Genomic DNA, 19,307 nt, shown 5'->3' with positions numbered 1-19,307 from the left:
CTGTGCGAGGGCTTTCTCTAATTGCGGCAAGTGGGGGCCACTCTTCATCGCGGTGCGCGGGCCTCTCACTATCGTGGCCTCTCCTGTTGTGGAGCACAGGCTCCAGACGCGCAGGCTCAGTAATTGTGGCTCACAGGCCTAGTTGCTCCGCGGCATGTGGGATCTTCCCAGACCAGGGTTCGAACCCTGTGTCCCGTGCATTGGCAGGCAGACTCTCAACCACTGCGCCACCAGGGAAGCCCCAGCAGTGTGGTTTTTTGTCAGCACTGTTATGGTGTTATGTCATGACCCTGTTAGAGTAGTCCCACTCCCCGCCCTGATTTTTCACTACTGGTTACCACAGTGGGGAACTGCTGGGTGAAATCAGGGTCCTCCAGGGGCCTAGAGCAGGCATTCCCATGTAGCACAGTCTGCTGCACACCTGGGCAGCAACCAAGGGCACTTTGACTCTGTCAGGCAGTGGCAATCACACAATAGCCTGGGAGGTTTGAAACATTTGATTTGCTCCCCTGTAGTCATTAGTCTAGTTTTTAGATTATCCCAGTGTTCCATATATAAGTAATAATTAAACTCTTTGTCAGATATAGTTGATTGCCTTAATTTAAAAATTAATTAAATGCAAATATAATCAGAACATTTCTTGATACAAAAATCAGTGATAATGTTTAAGGTATGAATGTGATATTAGTGCATAGAATTGATACATTTTCTGTTGAAGCAGTGAATCTCTTCTTTTGATACTAACATGTAGAAAAAGTGATTTCCTTTTGAAAACTCCCTGAAAAAACCTCTGACACCACTTCCTAGAATACGGGGCTGTCAAGATTCCATTTCGAAGCAAAGTGGTCATGTTTAACACTAGGTTCAAGGGGGTGAAGATAAGGTTGGTTTCCCTTATCTTTGCTGTAAATTTTAGTAATACCTTCGATTAGCTCTTTATTTGGTCCTTGGTAAAAAAAAAAAAAAGCGTAGTATTTTGTAAAGGGATTAATAAGACCAAGTTATAGGTGTGTATAATTATGTTTTCTCTACCATAAATAAAGCCATTTGTCCTTTGGTGTTGCTCTCCTCAGTAATATTGTATTGTAAAAATGAAGGAAAGCTAAACGCAGTCTCTGTTTTTTAAAAGCCTCATGTTTTAAAAGCTTGTTAAATCAAGGAAGAAAGTGATTTTAAAGTGTGAGGGAAAATGGAAAGTCCCTCAGGAAATTAAGGCATGTGGATGTAGGCTTTTAGTGCACTTTTTCTAAGCATCTGTCAATATTTTAATTTTTCTTCTTACTATGAATCAGCTAAAGAACTCTTAGGGATGATGCTATTCATTATAACCCTCTCAGCAGAAACCGCGTTACAAAGGTGAAGCTGTGATAGTATGAGCGCTGGAAATATCTATGTTTGAGCATACACCTACTACAATATTTTATCACGCTCCTACATGCACTTTCCCTAACGAGTAAAATTGCCCAATAATTCAATTTTTAGATTATATTTACCTGTCTGTGGGTTGTTTTGTTTCTGTGCACTTTCTCTTCATCAATTTCTCTTCATATAGGTGCAACAACATTGCTTCCCATTACTGTGAAAGTTAATGAAACGAAAAAGCATATGTTTTAGTCAGCTACTCCCCTCTTTCAGCAGGCATTTTACTAAAAGGGCAGGAATTATGCAAACATTGCTCCCACCTACCACTACAATGTGGGCAAATACAGGCCTTCTAATTATGCTGTCAGTAACACAATTTGCCACAAGCGAGAATTTGAAATGGTTAGTCAGAACTCCAGGTACGGAAAACAGTCTTTATTTTTGTATCACAGGGGTAACTCCTCCATTTCAGCTGTTTGGTCTGCTTTAGAATGGCTGTTCTCAAGGTGTGTTTCCAGGACCACCAGCGCATCCCCACGACTTTTCTCAGGGCCCATGAGGTTCTTCTTTTTCCAATTACGTATCTGAGTGAGGCCATAGTTTCTTTGTGTACCACAATCAAAAATAGCACACCACAACAAATTAGATGTAAAAGCACATATGAAAATCCAGCTGTCTTCTGTTAAACCAGACATTGAATACATTTTACAAAAATGTAAGACAATGCTGCCCTCACTCTTTTTTTTTTTTTTCTGGTTTTGGAAAATATAGTTATTTTTCATTAAAATGTTTACTATTATGCATATTATAGAGAATATGTATACTACCATTATTTTCAATGAGTTTAAATAAATATTTTCAAATGCCACAGTATTAATTTCTAGTGTGGTAAATATTGATGGATAATAACTGACACAAATAAAAGCTCTTTGGTGTTCTCAGTTTTTAATAGTGTAAAGGGGTCCCAAGATCAAAAGGTTTGAGGTCTGAATCTTTACAGCATGTCTTCTATCAATTAAAGCAGAAGGAAAAATTATTTTTCTCTTTAAAATAAAAATCCGTGTAAATACAATTCTGGGTTTATTGTCTCAAGCATATATTTTAAAGTAATCTTCATGGCATTAAATGGTATGAAGTTCTGAGAATATCATTGTTAAAAATCAACAAATGAAAATATTTTGAACCTAAAGTATATCTTTTTATCCTACTTGTCTAACTTAAACTTCTATATAAGTGAAATTAACACTGCATGTGTACAACATCATATTTCTACCTCTGTATACCCTACAGAGTGCTCACCACCAAAAATTTAGTTTTCATCTGTCACCAGACAGTTGATTCCCGTCACCCATTTAGCATTCCCACCTCTGCCCCGTCTCCACTGGTAACCACTACTCTGTTCTCTATGTCTTTGTTTTTGTTTGTTTTGACTTGTTCCTTTATTTTGTTTTGTGTGTTTGTCGCATATGAGTGAAATCATACGATACTTGTCTCTCTCCATCTGAATTATTTCACTTAGCGTAATACTCTCAAGGTCCATCCATATTGCTGCAAATGGCAAGATTTTATCTTTTTTTTTAATAGCTGAGTGGTATATCATTGTATATAGATACGATATCTTCTCTATCCATTTATCGGTTGATGGGCACTTAGGTTGTTTCCATATCTTGGCTATTGTAAATAATGCTGCAATGAACATAAGGGTGCATATATCTTTTCAAATTACTGTTTTTGAATTCTTCAGATAAATACCAGAAGTTTAATACCAGAATATTTTAATTCTTTGAGGAATCTCCATACTGTCTTCCATGGTAGCTGTACCAATTTACATTCCCACCAACAGTGTATGAAGGTTTCCTTTTCTCCACATCCTTGCCAACACTTGTTAATTCTCACCTTTTTGATAACAGCCATTCTAATGGGCATAAAGTGATATCTCATTGTGGTTCTCTTTCAGGTCTTGTAGTTTCTTGTTGTCTGGAACTAATTTATTTTTATTTTTTTATTTTTTAGCATCTTTACTGGAGTATAATTGCTGTTCAACGGTGTCTTCTTGTAGTTTCTTGAAGCCTGAGATAGTCATATTTTGGGTCCCATTGTCTTTTGGAAACAGATGTTAGGACTCTTCTCCTCATTTGCCTCCTTTCTTATTTTCCTCGAATTTTTACCTTGAAGTTTGATGTAAAGGGTTTAGAAATATTGCTGGTCCACAGTAGAACTTTCATTGGAAACCTGCTCTGGAGGATGTGATCCTCAAAATTTTCAAAGGTGATGTTTGTGAAACATTGAGTGTGTTTCTAAATCTTCTCTGCCATCTGAAATTTGGTTGCTGTCTCTTTAGCAACAGAAAAATTTCATTCTTCTCCATGAGTATCATTTCTTGTCAAACTCTTCAGGATCCTATGTCAAAGAAAGTGTAAGCAGTTGAAGCAATGCTGTTATGACCAAAGAACAAACTCCTATCCCCACACTAATTCTAAATAGATTTATCCCCTCATGTAAGAAGCAGAGGGACATTTTCTAGTATGTTAACTGATTTCCTCTACTGATGAAAAACACTTTGGACTGCTTATTTCTCCAGAGCAAATGTCTAAACTACATTAATAATTTCTAGATTACTAAAGATCGGATTAAAAAAATATGCTCTTAGAAATTTGTTTGAATTTCTGTGACTTTTTCTATGAATAATTTTTCAAAGAGAGATGGTAGTACATCCCCATGGGTAGTTTCTTATAACACAGGAACATAGTGGTAGTCTAATTCTTTATGTTTACTTATTTTTATGTTTATGACTCTTTTAGAATGATGGTTTTCTCAGGGTATATGCCCAGTAGTGGGATTGCTGGGTCGTACGGTAGTTCTATTTTTAGTTTATTGAGGAACCTCCATACTGTGCTCCATAGTGGCTTTATCAATTTACATTCCCACCAACAGTGTAACAGGGTTCCCTATTCTCCAAAACCTCTCCAGATTTATTGTTTGTAGATTTTTTGATGATGGCCATTCTGACTGGTGTGAGGAGATACATCACTGCAGTTTTGATTTGCATTTCTCTAATGATTAATGATGTTGAGCATCCTTTCATATGTTTGTTGGCAATCTGTATATCTTCTTTGGAAAAATGTCTATTTAGGTCTTCTGCCCATTTTTTGATTGGGTTCTTTGTTTTTTTTATATTGAGCTGCATGACCTGCTTGTAAATTTTGGAGATTAATCCTTTGTCAGTTGTTTCATTTGCAAATATTTTCTCCCATTCTGAGGGTTGTATTTTGGTCATGTTTATGGTTTCCTTTGCTGTGCAAAAGCTTTTAAGTTTCATTAGGTCCCATTTGTTTATTTTTGTTTTTATTTCCATTTCTCTAGGAGCTGGGTCAAAAAGGATCTTGCTGTGATTTATGTCGTAGATTGTTCTGCCTATGTTTTCCTCTAAGAGTTTTATAGTGTCTGGCCTTACATTTAGGTCTTTAATCCATTTTGAGTTGATTTTTGTGTATGGTGTTAGGGAGTGTTCTAATTTTATTCTTTTACATTTAGTCGTCCAACTCTCCCAACAGCACTTATTGAAGAGGCTGTCTTTTCTCCATTATATATTCTTGCCTCCTTTATCAAAGAAAAGGTGACCATATGTGCATGGTTTTATCAATGGGCTTTCTATCCTGTTCCATTGATCTATATTTCTGTTTTTGTGCCAGTATCATACTGTCTTGATTACTGTAGCTTTGTAGTATAGTCTGAAGTCAGGGAGCCCGATTCCTCCAGCTCTGTTTTTCTTTCTCAAGGTTGCTTTGGCTATTCAGGGTCTCTTGTATTTCCATACATATTGTGAAATTTTTTGTTCTAGTTCTGTGAAAAATGCCATTGGTAGTTTGATAGGGATTGCATTGAATCTGTAGATTGCTTTGGGTAGTATAGTCATTTTCACAATGTTGATTCTTCTAATCCAAGAACATGGTATATCTCTCCATCTGTTTGTATCATCTTTAATTCCTTTCATCAGTGTCTTATAGTTTTCTGCATACAGGTCTTTTGTCTCCTTAGGTAGGTTTGTTCCTAGGTATTTTATTCTTTTTGTTGCAATGGTAAATAGGAGTGTTTCCTTAATTCCTCTTTCAGATTTTTCATCATTAGTGTATAGGAATGCAAGAGATTTCTGTGCATTAATTTTATATCCTGCTACTTTACAAATTCACTGATTAGCTGTAGTAGTTTTCTGGTAACAACTTTAGCATTCTCTATGTATAGTATCATGTCATCTGCAAAGACTGACAGCTTTACTTCTTCTCTTGCAATTTGGATTCCTTTTATTTCTTTTTCTTCTCTGATTGCTGTGGCTAAAACTTTCAAAACTATGTTGAATAATAGTGATGAGAGTGGGCAGCCTTGTCTTGCTCCTGATCTTATTGGAAATGGTTTCACTTTTTCACCATTGAGAACGATGTTGGCTGTGGGTGTGTCATATATGGCCTTTATATGTTGAGGTAAGTTCCCACTCTGCCTACTTTCTGGAGGGTTTTTATCATAAATGGGTGCTGAATTTTGTTGAAAGCTTCTTCTGCCTATATTGAGATGATCATATGGTTTTTCTCCTTCAATTTGTTAATATGGTTTATCACACTGATTGATTTGCGTATATTGAGGAATTCTTGCATTCCTGGGATAAACCCCACTTGCATTCCTGGGAGAGAATCCTTGCATTCCTGGGATTGCAGGAAGAATCCTTGCATTCCTGGGATAAACCCCACTTGATCATGGTGTATGATCCTTTTAATGTGCTGTTGGATTCTGTTTGCTAGTATTTTGTTGAGGATTTTTGCATCTATGTTCATCAGTGATATTGGCTGGTAGTTTTCTTTCTTTGTGACATCTTTGTCTGGTTTTGGTATCAGAGTGATGGTGGCCTCATAGAATGAGTTTGGGGCTGTTCCTCCCTCTGCTATATTTTGGAAGAGTTTGAGAAGGATAGGTGTTAGCTCTTCTCTAAATGTATGATAGAATTCGCCTGTGAAGCCATCTGGTCCTGGGCTTTTGTTTGTTGGAAGATTTTTAATCACGGTCTCAATTTCAGTGCTTATGATTGGTCTGTTTATATTTTCTATTTCTTCCTGGTTCAGTCTCGGAAGGTTGTGCTTTTCTAAAAATGTGTCCATTTATTCCAAGTTGTCCATTTTATTGGCATGTAGTTGCTTGTAGTAATCTCTCATGATCCTTTGTATTTTTGCAGTGTCAGTTGTTACTTCTCCTTTTTCATTTCTAATTCTATTGATTTGAGTCTTCTCCCTTTTTTCTTGATGAGTCTGGCTAATGGTTTATCAATTTTGTTTGTCTTCTCAAAGAACCAGCTTTTAGTCTTATTGGTCTTTGCTATTGTTTCCTTCATTACTTTTTCATTTATTTCTGATCCGGTCTTTATGATTTCCTTCCTTCTCTAACTTTTGGGTTCTTTTGTTCTTCTTTCTCTAATTGCTTCCGGTGTAAGGTTATGTTGTTTATTTAAGATTTTTCTTGTTTCTTGAGGTAGGATTGTATTGCTATATACTTCCTTCTTAGACCTGCTTTTGCTGCCTCCCATAGGTTTTGGGTCATTGTGTTTTTGTTGTCATTTGTTTCTTGGTATTTTTTGATTTCCTCTTTGATTTCTTCAGTGATCTCTTGGTTATTAAGTAGTGTATTGTTTAGCCTCCCTGTGTGTGTAATTTTTTACAGATTTTTTCCTGTAATTGATATCTAGTCTCATAGTGTTGTGGTCAGAAAAGACACTTGATATGATTTCAATTTTCTTAAATTTACCAAGGCTTGAATTGTGACCCAAGATATGATCTATCCTGGAGAACGTTCCATGAGCACTTGAGAAGAATGTGTATTCCTTTGTTTTTGGATGGAATGTCCTATAAATATCAATTAAGTTCATCTTGTTTAATGTGTCATTTAAAGCTTGTGTTTCCTTATTTATTTTCATTTTGGATGATGTGTCCATTGGTGAAAGTGGGGTGTTAAAGTCCCCTCCTATGATTGTGTTACTGTCAATTTCCCCTTTTATGGCTGTTAGCATTTGCCTTATGTATTGAGGTGCTCCTATGTTAGGTGCATAAATATTTACAGTTGTTATATCTTCTTCTTGGATTGATCCCTTAATCATTATGTAGTGTCCTTCTCTGTCTCTTGTAATAGTCTTTATTTTGAAGTCTATTTTGTCTGATATGAGAATTGCTACTCCAACTTTCTTTTGATTTCCATTTACATGGTATATCTTTTTCCATCCCCTCACTTTCAGTCTGTATGTGTCCCTAGGTCTGAAGTGGGTCTTTTGTAGACAGCATATATAGGGGTCTTGTTTTGGTATCCATTCAGCCAGTCTATGTCTTTTGGTTGGAGCATTTAATCCATTTACATTTAAGGTAAGTATCGATATGTATGTTCCTATTACCATTTTCTTAATTTTTTGGGTTTGTTATTGTATTGTCTTTTCCTTCTCTTGTGTTTCCTGCTTAGAGAAGTTCCTTTAGCATTTGTTGTAAAGCTGGTTTGGTGGTGCTGAATTCTCTTAGCTTTTGCTTGTCTGTAAAGGTTTTAATTTTTCCGTCAAATCTGAATGATATCCTTGCTGGTTAGAGTAATTTTGGTTGTAGGTTTTTCCCTTTCATCACTTTTAATATGTCCTGCCACTCCCTTCTGGCTTGCAGAGTTTCTGCTGAAAGATCAGCTAATACCTTACGGGGATTCCCTTGTATGTTATTTGCTGTTTTTCCCTTGCTCCTTTTAGTATTTTTTCTTTGTATTTAATTTTTGATAGTTTGATTAATATGTGTCTTGGTGTGTTTCTCCTTGGATTTATCCTGTATGGGACTCTGTGTGCTTCCAGGACTTGATTAACTATTTCCTTTCCCATATTAGGGAAATTTTCAACTATAATCTCTTCAAATATTTTCTCAGTCCCTTTCTTTTTCTCTTCTTCTTCTGGGACCCCTATAGTTCGAATGTTAGTGCATTTAATGTTATCCCAGATGCTTCTGAGACTGTCCTCAATTCTTTTCATTCTTTTTTCTTTATTCTGCTGTGCAGTAATTATTTCCACTATTTTATCTTCCAGGCCACTTATCCGTTCTTCTGCTTCAGTTATTCTGCTATTGATTCCTTCTAGAGAATCTTTAATTTCATTTATTGTGTTGTTCATCACTGTTTGTTTGCTCTTTAGTTCTTCTAGGTCCTTGTTAAACGTTTCTTGTATTTTCTCCATGGTATTTCCAAGATTTTGGATCATCTTTAGTATCCTTACTCTGAATTCCTTTTCAGGTAGACTGTCTATTTCTTTTTCATTTGTTTGGTTTGCTGGGTTTTTACCGTGCTCCTTCATCTGCTGTGTGTTTCTCTGTCTTCTCATTTTGCTTAACATCCTGTGTTTGGGGTCTCCTTTTCGCAGGCTGCAGGTTTGTAGTTCCCATTGTTTTTGGTGTCTGCCACCAGTGACTAAGGTTGGTTCAGTGGGTTGTGTAGGCTTCCTGGTGGAGGCAACTGTTGCCTGTGTTCTGGTGGACCAGGCTGGATCTTGTCTTTCTGGTGGGTAGGGCTTCGTCCGGTGGTGTGTTTTGGGGTGTCTGTGACCTTATTATGATTTTAGGCAACCTCTCTGCTAATGGGTGGGGTTGTGTTACTGTCTTGCTAGTTGTTTGGCATAGGGTGTCCAGCATTGTAGCTTGCTGGTCGTTGAGTGGAGCTGGGTCTTAGCTTTGAAATGCAGATCTCTGCAAGAGCTTTTGCTGTTTGATATTACTTCGAGCTGGGAGGCCTCTGGTGGACCAATGTCCTGAACTCTGCTCTCCCACCTCAGAGGCACAGGTCTGACACCCGGCCAGAGCACCAAGACCCTCTCAGCCACATGGCTCAAAAGAAAAGGGAGAAAAAAAGAATGAAAGAAAAAAATAAAATAAACGTTATTAAAATAAAAAATAATTATTAAAAATAAAAAATTAAAAAGTAATAAAAAATAAAAGAAAAAGAAAGAAGAGAGTAACCAAAGCAGAAAACAAATCTACCAATATTAACAAGCGCTAAAAACTTTACTAAAATAAAACAAACAAAAAAACAGACAGAACCCTAGGACAAATGGTAAAAGCAAAGCTATACAGGCAAAATCACACAAAGAAACATCCACATACACACTCACAAAAAAAGAAAAAGGAAAAAAATATATATATCGTTGCTCTCATAGTCCACTGCCTCAATTTTGGGATGATTCGTTGTCTCTTCAGGTATTCCAGAGATGCAGGGTACCTCAAGTTGATTGTGGAGATTTAATCCGCTGCTCCTGAGGCTGCTGGGAGAGATTTCCCTTTCTCATCTTTGTTCGCACAGCTCCTGGGGTTCAGCTTTGGATTTGGCCCCACCTCTGCGTGTAGGTCGCCTGAGGGCATCTGTTCTTCACTCAGACAGGACGGGGTTAAAGGAGCAGCTGATTCGGGGGCTCTGGCTCACTCAGGCCGGGGGGAGGGAGGGGTCTGGATGCGGGGCGACCCTGCGGCAGCAGAGGCCGGTGTGACGTTGCACCAGCCTGAGGCGCGCCGTGCGTTCTCCCGGGGAAGTTGTCCCTGGATCACGGGACCCTGGCAGTGGCGGGCTGCACCGGCTCCCGGGAGGGGCGGTGTGGATAGTGACCTGTGCTCGCACACAGGCTTCTTGGTGGCGGCAGCAGCAGCCTTAGTGTCCCATGTCCGTCTCTGGGGTCCACGCTGATAGCCGCAGCTCGGTCCCGTCTTTGGAGCTCCTTTAAGCAGTGCTGTTAATCTCCTCTCCTCGCGCACCAGGAAACAAAGAGGCAAGAAAAAGTCTCTTGCCTCTTCGGCAGCTCCAGACTTTTTCCCGGACTCCCTCCCGGACAGCTGTGGTGCGCTAACCCCTTCAGGCTGTGATCACGCCACCAACCCCAGTCCTCTCCCTGGGATCCGACCTCTGAAGCCCGAGCCTCAGCTCCCAGCCCCAGCTCCCAGCCCCCGCCCGCCCCGGCGGCTGAGCAGACAAGCCTCTCGGGCTGGTGAGTGCTGGTCGGCACCGATCCTCTGTGCGGGAATCTCTCCGCTTTGCCCTCCGCACCCCTGTTGCTGCGCTCTCCTACGTGGCTCCGAAGCTCCCCCCCTCTGCCACCCGCAGTCTTTGCCCGCGAAGGGGCTTCCTAGTGTGTGGAAACCTTTCCTCCTTCACAGCTCCCTCCCACTGGTGCAGGTCCCGTCCCTATTCTTTGTCTCTGTTTTTTCTTTTTTCTTTTACTCTACCCAGGTACGTGGGGAGTTTCTTGCCTTTTGGGAGGTCTGAGGTCTTCTGCCAGCGTTCAGTAGGTGTTCTGTAGGAGTTGTTTCACATGTAGATGTATTTCTGATGTATTTGTGGGGAGGAAGGTGATCTCCACGTCTTACTCTTCTGCCATCTTGAAGCTCCTCCCTGTGGTTTAGTTCTTATTGCAGCATGCATAGTCTTTTCTGACTAATAGAGGCAGGAATTTATGGCATTTCAGAAAAACAGAATTAAAATGATTTGTTTATTGCCTAAGATCAGATAAAACAGTTATTAATGTGCTACTGGACCAGAAACTCACATGAACTACCTCAGCTATGCAGACCCAATGTTAACATAATCTAAATATCTGATTGTAGCACAAATAGCTTGAATTGACTTAGAATTTCTAAAAAGTATTTAGAACTTTGCCCTCCACACATGTAAGTTACTTCCCTAAATTATTAAGTCTAAAGGCAAAGCTCTTGCATTTTTATAATTTTTTTTCTTTCAGTAGACACTTTCTTAATTTCCTGTTTTCCAGAAAGTCTGATGTTTGCTCTGTCCAGAGCAGGCACCTTTAGTTCTTTGTCACACACCTCATGTTGGTGCATAAGAACTGAGATTACACCCCAGTCCCATTCCCTCACATTTAAAGCAGTATTTCTAACCATGATTTGGTCTCTGTTTCACCTATAAGTATGAGAAGACACACAAAGAAATAGAAGTGCAAAGAAATGACAAATATTTAATGGATACAGAACAGTTCAATGTACACATTTCAGATTGCACAATGGATCAACCCTCTTTATTCTCTTTGCTAAGAAAAGATATGATTTTCTTATCACTTTTGAAAGGAAAAAACCCCGGAATTTTCTTTGATAGTTGATTAATGTATGGGTCTGTGAGACAAAGTAGACAGTATACAAATGGTGCTGTTTCAACTCTATTTTCCATAATTGGCATGCCAGCCTTCCCCATTAAATATCCAGTTCAGAAAGCCACCCTACAACTGTTTGTGTTTGAAAGTTTTGAAAACAGCAGCAGACCCAAGTTAACCTGGTCCATACAAGAGACATTAGTGTGGCACCAGCTCCCCCAAAGCTTCTCATCTCACTACCAATACTCAGAATTCCATTTGAGAGAAGCGGTGCCCAGACCAGAAGCATCGGCATCAACTGGAAACTTTTTAGAAATACCAAAGTTTGGGCCCCACTCCAGACCTGCTGAATCAGAAGCTCTGTGGATGGGGTCCAGCAAGCTGTGTTTTAACAAGCATTCCAGATGATTCTGATGCTAAAGTTTGATATTTGCTTAAAGCACTGATACTTATCAGACATGTATTTATCAATGAAATATGGAAGTTCAGACTAGACTTGATGGGGGATGGAGGGAAGTAATAGGAGGGGTATAATCTTGAAGTGGGAGGAGTCCTGATGAGATGGCAAAGAGTAGGCTTTTCAGGGAAGCAAATACCCCAGTTTGGTTTATCTACTTTCAGAGAAAGCAGCCAAGCCAAGAAATACTTGACTATTACAGTGAGTTTAAAATGGAAAATGAGACGGGGAGGGATTATCGGTTCTGGAAGGAAAAATGTTAGTGGACATATATGCATCCAGGCATCCAGCTCTGTGACATCCATCCTTTCTAAAGGAGGGAGATCTGTGAGTCACCCCATCTTTTCCAGATCCTCCAGACCCTCTAGATCCCCCAGCCTAGCCAAATTGGCTCAAGGCTCCTCTTCCTCCTCAAGCAGTCTTTGCAAATGCCTATGAAATCTTGGTATTGTAGGAATCCATTCCTCAAATGCTGTAGGGCCAACACCAAGGTCAGATATTATATAGGGAGAGATGGTTGTAGTAGGATTTATAGAAAACCCCCTTCTTCACCTGCCTTGGGTGATGCTGCTCTTTATCCCTAACCCTGGGAAGCAAGAACAAAGCTGAATAGACCTTGAATAAGTTTAGGTTTTAGCCTTTGAAGAAACCATTTTCTTGGTGTGCTCTTCTTATCTTAAAGGATCTAGATTCTCTCAGGAAAAAGATGCCATATTGTTGTTAACCAACGTAATAGTAATAATTATAAGCACTGCTTCTCAGTCATTAATGTGCATGAGAATCACCTGGGGATCAAGTTACACATGCAGATTCTGACCCAGCACATCTGCACTGGGACCCAAATTGATGCCAGTAACGCAGAGTTCCTGGACCACACTGTGATAGGAAGAATGAAAATGGCGCCAAGTTTCTTTCTGAGCAGGAGAAAGTAGTGTGTCAGTCTCATTAGTGCCTACAACTAGCAAGACGTTATTATCTCTGCTACTCACTGTTTCTCTGGCAAAAGAACTTTGCAGTAAGTATTACAGCTTCACTGAGACCACATGAGCAGGATGTACAGGCTAATTTGTACAACAGTTCTGCACGGCAACCAAAGAATAAATGGACTTGCCTTAGATTCAGAATCAGAAAGCACTTGTGATTAACGGAGGAATAATTAAACTTCTCTCATAAGTTGTGGAAGTTTAAGTTCTCAAGCCAGCTTCTATCCTTTAACTCTGTAGAGCTCTTGCAGAAGCAATCTACTCATCAAAGCTTGGGAGAGCCATTAAAGAGGCCATTACAGCCAGCGTATACTAGAAAGCAGCAAGACATGATACTTTCCAAACGTCTGGGAAAGTGGATCAGTATTTCAAATTTAGCAGGGCTGCCAGACCAGAAGTCCTGATTGTCAACTAAGATCTAATGTTGATGCTTACTAGCTATGGATAATTAGATGTAATGAAGTTGAAGGTGAAATATAGTGTAATGGATAGATGAAGAGCTTCTAAAAATGGAGTGGCTAATCTTGTTCTTGCGTGTTGATAGGATATTATCCATTTGCCTTTTAGTGGCTGTGACAGTCAAATTACATTTTCTCCTTTTGAATTGTACCTAAGACTTCATTTATGAAGCCAAACAGATGATTCTAGAGTTACATAAACAGGGTGAAGAGAGATTAAAATAATTTCCTTTTTACTGTTTCATACTTGACCCATGATTACAATATGCATATTTGCCAAACAAATAAGTAAATATTGATCTTATTTTAAAGAGGGAGGCATTGTCCTAATGTCACATATTTTGATGGTATTTACTGAATCAAAATTTAGAGTGAGAGGCTTCCAGTGTTGTGCAAAGAAAGTACCATGCTGCTCTTCTGGGAAAAAAAGATAGCTTAGAAAAGGAGTAACAAGAAGAATAACCAATCATGAAAGCTGCAGATATATTGATCTAGTAAGTAGTTATTCACCATAGCACAGGTTCAATAGAGTTTTTTTTTTCTTTAATATTCACTTTATGGTCTGAAAATGTTTTCGTTTATCCTACCCTCCCTCTTAGTTCTCAGTTGTATATAGATCTTTTTACAGAAGTTGTGAATAGGGTGAGGTCAGAGCACTTGTGGTAGGCAGAATTGAAAGTTGGTCCACAAGATTTCTGCCCCTTGGCGTAACTGCCCTGTATAATCCCCTTCCCTTGAGTGTGGGCAGGACCTGTGAATATGATGGGATTTCACTCCTCCAACTAGGTTACTAATTTATTTTACTAGTTCAAGGCACTACATGGAAAAGAGTTTAAATGAATAACTCTCCAATAGAAGAAACCAGAACTCCTTGGACAAATGACTAAATTCAGGGCTGGAATAGGGAAAATACAAGATTAGTCTGAAATATATTGTGGTGCCATAAAATTAGAAAGTGCTCAAAAAATGATGGGAACATATTAAAGGACATAGACACTAACTTGAAGTAGCCCCGAATAACCATATCAGTAACAAAATTAATAATGATAATAATGAATTATAATCCGTTGAATAAAATATGAATCCATGAGTCCATAGTGATAGAAATAATTTTTTAAAAACCAAAAAAAAAAATCAATGGGAGAGAAGAGAAACCTCTTTTTTTATAGTAGAATTCCAAAGATTAAATGTAGAGAATGATGAAAATAGAAAATTCCATTTGTCAAATACAGTAATAATTGCTTCAGGCAAGAATCATCAATGGCTGCTAAAATTAGTCGCTGAAAGTGTGATAGAAAACAAAATATTGAGACTGGGTAGTGTTAACTTATCTCCCTATAAGATACATAGTAATTACAAAGGGAAGGAGTAATTTTATGATGGAGAAATCAGACAGACACCACCTGTTGTGGGTTGAATTGTGTTCTCTCTCTGCAGACTCATAAGTTGAAGTCTCAGTACCTCAGAATGTGACCATATTTGGAAATAGAGTCATTACAGATATAATTAAGAGGAGGTCATATTGGATCAGGATGGCAGTACATGATCCAATATAACTGGTGTTCTTATAAAATGGAGAAAGTTGGACAAACATAGATGTATACAGGGAGAATGCCACATGAAGATGAATGCAGAAATCAAGGTGATGCTTCTACATGCCAAGGAACACCAAACATTGCCAGCAGACTGCCAGAAGCTAGGGGAGAGGCGTGGGACAGGTCCTTCCTCACAGCCCTCAAAGAAACTGACTCTGCCAACAGCTTGAGCTCAGACTGCTAGCTTTCAGGATTCTGAGACAATCAATTTCTGTTGTTTAAGCCAATCAATTTGCTATATTTTGTCACAGCAGCCCTAGCAAACTAATACAAAACTCTAAGTGATCATAGTTAACATGACCAGTAATAGAACAAATGGACATTATGCTCTCCTTATAGAATGTACCAAGAAAGACACAATATCACTTCTGTGAGATTTTGCCAAAAATGAAAAACCCGAATTTTATAATGATGAAGTGGCAGATAAATTCATATTGAGGGACATTCTATTTTTAAAAAACTTGGCTAGTATTCTTCATATATAGGTATGAAAGACATATCATGAAAGACAAGGAAAGGATGAGGAATTGTTCCGGATTAAAAGAGACAAATGAGACATGACACGTAAATGCAATGGTGGACCTAGATTAGATCTTAGACCAGAAATAGCACATTAGTGGAACTGTTGGAAAACTTTGAATGAAGTCTCTAGATCAGCTAATATTATTGAATCAATATTAATTTCCTCATTTTGATAACTATCCTATGATTATATAAGATATTAATATTTGAGTAATCTTGATGGAGGGTATACAGGAATTCTTTGTAGTATTTTTTCAACATTTTTCTGTCTGAATTTTTTTCAGTGTGAAAGTTAAAAACATTCAAACAAAAACAAAAGCAAAAATAAAGTCATGCTATAGATTCAAACCACCAGAGAAAACTTTTTTTCCGCATTGATTTGCAAATTAAACCCTTCCAATTCTGTGAGGGAGTGGATTAGAGGTAATTTTGAAAAGTTGTGTTTTACCCTCACAGCCTTAGGCAGTATTATAAGGAAGCCATCATAGCCCAGTGATTTGGCAGTAAGATTCAAATATTAATTCTCCATTCTTATGCCATTTAAAAATTCCTTCTCTGAGCTTTTTTTTCCCTGATTTTTAATTATTTTAAAGTCCTCTAAGATAAGAATGAACTCTTTTGATTATTCGCAATTACATTTAAACATAGCATTGACGGTACATTTCAAAATCCTGAATAGGATTTCATTACATCACATTGATAGGTCACAGAAATGTTTACTGACCTTTTAGATACTGAAGATACACTGGTGATAGAACAGAGAGTCTTCTGATGAAACCAAATGATTTCTCAACACAAGGTATTCTTCCCAGCCACAGCCTTAATGAAGAGAATTTAAATCTCTTTTCAGAAATCAATAACACATTTGGATAGAAAGGCTGATCATATGTAGTGGGCACCCAAGATAAGGTAACAAATTTCATCCTCTTAAAATGACAAATTTCAGACTTCTATTTATACATATGCTGTACTTAAGTTTTTTTTCTAAGGGTGGCTAGTGGGGTTTGGAAATGTTTCAAACTATAAATGAAGTCTATCCAGCATAGAGAGAAATGGTTTCTCACAGTGCAGTTGGGTATTTGGTATTGCTACAACAATACAACAGCAGCTGGTAGGGAGCACCTGCCATCTGGCACAATTAATTTACAGTTAAGCTTCTGAGTCATTGTCTGCAATTAGAGAACAGAGAGTAAGAGAGAAGCTGTTCACAGAGACATTCAGATGGGTAAAGTATTAGAGGAAACATGACTTGGGTGGTGTTCTCTAAAAGAGAAAAGAGTTACCATACCTATGTGTCCATTCACTTTCCATGGCAGCACGATGCACATCTTTTGGTTCTATCAGTGTGTCCATTGCTTCTTGTGGCAGACACACCTAAACTGACCCCCAGTGAGTCGTACCCTCGTATGATCTCCTCTACTCGAGTGTGTTTGGGTCCTGTGACTTGCTTTTAACCAATAGAATATGGCAAAAGTGATTAGATGTCATTCCCTTGATTGAGTTACATTATATAAGACTTCCTCTTAGCGGACTGGGTAGAGAAGACTCCCCTTTCTGGCTCTGAGTAAGTAAGCTGCCATGTTCTGAGGGCCTGTGGAAAGAATCGAGAGTGGCTCCTAGAAAATAGACAGCAAACAAAACAAAACAAAACCAAAACCAAAAAAAAAAAAAAAAAACCAAAAAACACCAGGGGCCTTAGTCCTAAAGCTGCAAAGAGATGAATTCTGCTAACCATCTGGGGAAGCCTGGAGGTAGCTCTTTTCCAGCAGTGCCCCAGATGAGAATGCAACCTTAGCTCACACCTTGACTTCAGGTAGTGAGACCCTGAAGCAGAGAATCCAGCTAAGGGTACTCAGACTCCTGACTCAAGGAAACCTATGAGATAATAAATGTGTGTTGTTTTAAGCCATTACATTTGCAGTAATTTGTTACACATCAATAGAAAACTTACCCTCTCTCCGCCCAAATCCTTGTATTACCATGAAATACTTGACCTTACTTCAGTAGATAGCCCCGTATTTGTCCTTCACTAGAGGCATGGAGTGCTTCCTGGTGGTACTTTGTTTTGTTTTTCCATGTAGATAGGAATGGTAGGTGTTACATTTTAAATTTAAACTTAATTTTACACAAACAATGACACATTCTTGAGCACTAAAGGTCAATATTCGTTCACTGACCTAAGAAAATGCTTGTGGCAAAAACTAGCACTGCTCACCAAACATCAGATGTGTTTCTCCAGATTTCTCACCCCCTGCCAGGGGCCATGTGACTATTCCGTGCCATTTACATATGAGCAGAAATGATGTGTTCACTTCTGGATTGGGGAAGTGGAAAGCCTTTGAATGATGTCAATTCCTTTTTTCCTTGAGATGACAACTGCTGTGGCCACATGTTCCAGATGGCACAGCTAAAGACGATGAAAACTTCCTTCAACCATGTCCTGGAGATGCCTTGGGAGAAGAGCCCCTGCTGACCAGTATGGTGGATCTAGCATGATGGAGAAATAAAGATTTATTGTCATAAATCACTGGGATTTGGAGGTTGTTTCCACAACACAATCTAGCCTATCTTTATTAGTTTAAATGCTCTCACATTAAGTTTAACACACAGGATAAAAAAATTGTTTTACACAGAGAAAAGAACTAAAACACCAAGAGAGAGGTTGGACTATATGTTAAAATGTCAATAGTGGGTATTTCTGGTTGGTGGGCTGGATGTTGAGAGTACAAGTGATCACTGATTTGTTACATAAATCTGGAATTAAATTCAAGAAGAAAGTCAGCATTATTTTCAAAATATTATTGATACTTCCATGGTCACTGGAAAAAAATTTCTTCAACAAGGAACGTCAGAGTTAAAGGTTTAAATAGTAATCCACTTAAAAGATAGCATTTTCAGGACATGCTACTGATTAAAACTTAAGTTTATTATTTTTTTTAATGAAGCTAACTTACTGCGATTGTAGTTATAATCATTTCAGATAGAAAGAATATGTTTATTGTTTCATTTGTTATTGTAGTTCAAAACTTTACAATATATATTAGTCCTTTAACCATGTCTGAATAAAATGTCTCTTTCCAGAATGTGGATAGAGATATGGTGTTGTTTTTATCCTTTCTGATACAATATGTATGTATATTTAAATTCATCTTCAGCTGTCAACACCTACATCAGTGTGATAAAGCATTCTTAGGGGAAATCATATTTTTAATAACTTATCGTCAGAGAAATTCCGATGAACACCATCTTATTTTCAAAAGTCAATGTTGCCAAAAGACAAATATTTATGTGTTTTAAACTTCAGCTTTATTTTGCTTGTGTCTCAGGTAAAATGCAAGCAAGAAGAAAGAAATGATTGTTTCAATGATGCAGGAGAGCAATGTAAGGAACTAAGCTATAAAAATCATAAATCTGTGTTGGAAAATAACATCAAGTTTTGACATCACACAAAGATATACAGGATTCCTGAGATAGTCTGATTTATAGTTTTGCTGAATATATATAGTAATTGACAATAATCACTGAGGAAACATCTTCACTTCCTATATCTGAGCTGGGTCTTTAAAAAGTCTATAGACTTTCAGTTATAGAAAGTTTTAGAGTTCATCTAGTTAAGCTACCTCATTTACCAGATAAAATTATTGAAGCTCAAAGACTGAGCAACTTTTCCATGGTTACATAATTGTTTAGAAATAGCTGGTCATAGGCTTCTGACCTCCAATTTCATTAAATTTGTTTATGTCTGACCTCTTTCTCTCAAGTGCATTTAATTTTGTTCTTTCTAAGTAT

The sequence above is a fragment of the Balaenoptera borealis genome (assembly GCF_965194805.1).
Source record: "Balaenoptera borealis genome assembly, chromosome: 6".
Taxonomy (NCBI): Eukaryota; Metazoa; Chordata; class Mammalia; order Artiodactyla; family Balaenopteridae; genus Balaenoptera; species Balaenoptera borealis.
The sequence above is the reverse complement of the archived record's forward strand: the minus strand, read 5'-3'. Positions refer to the sequence as shown.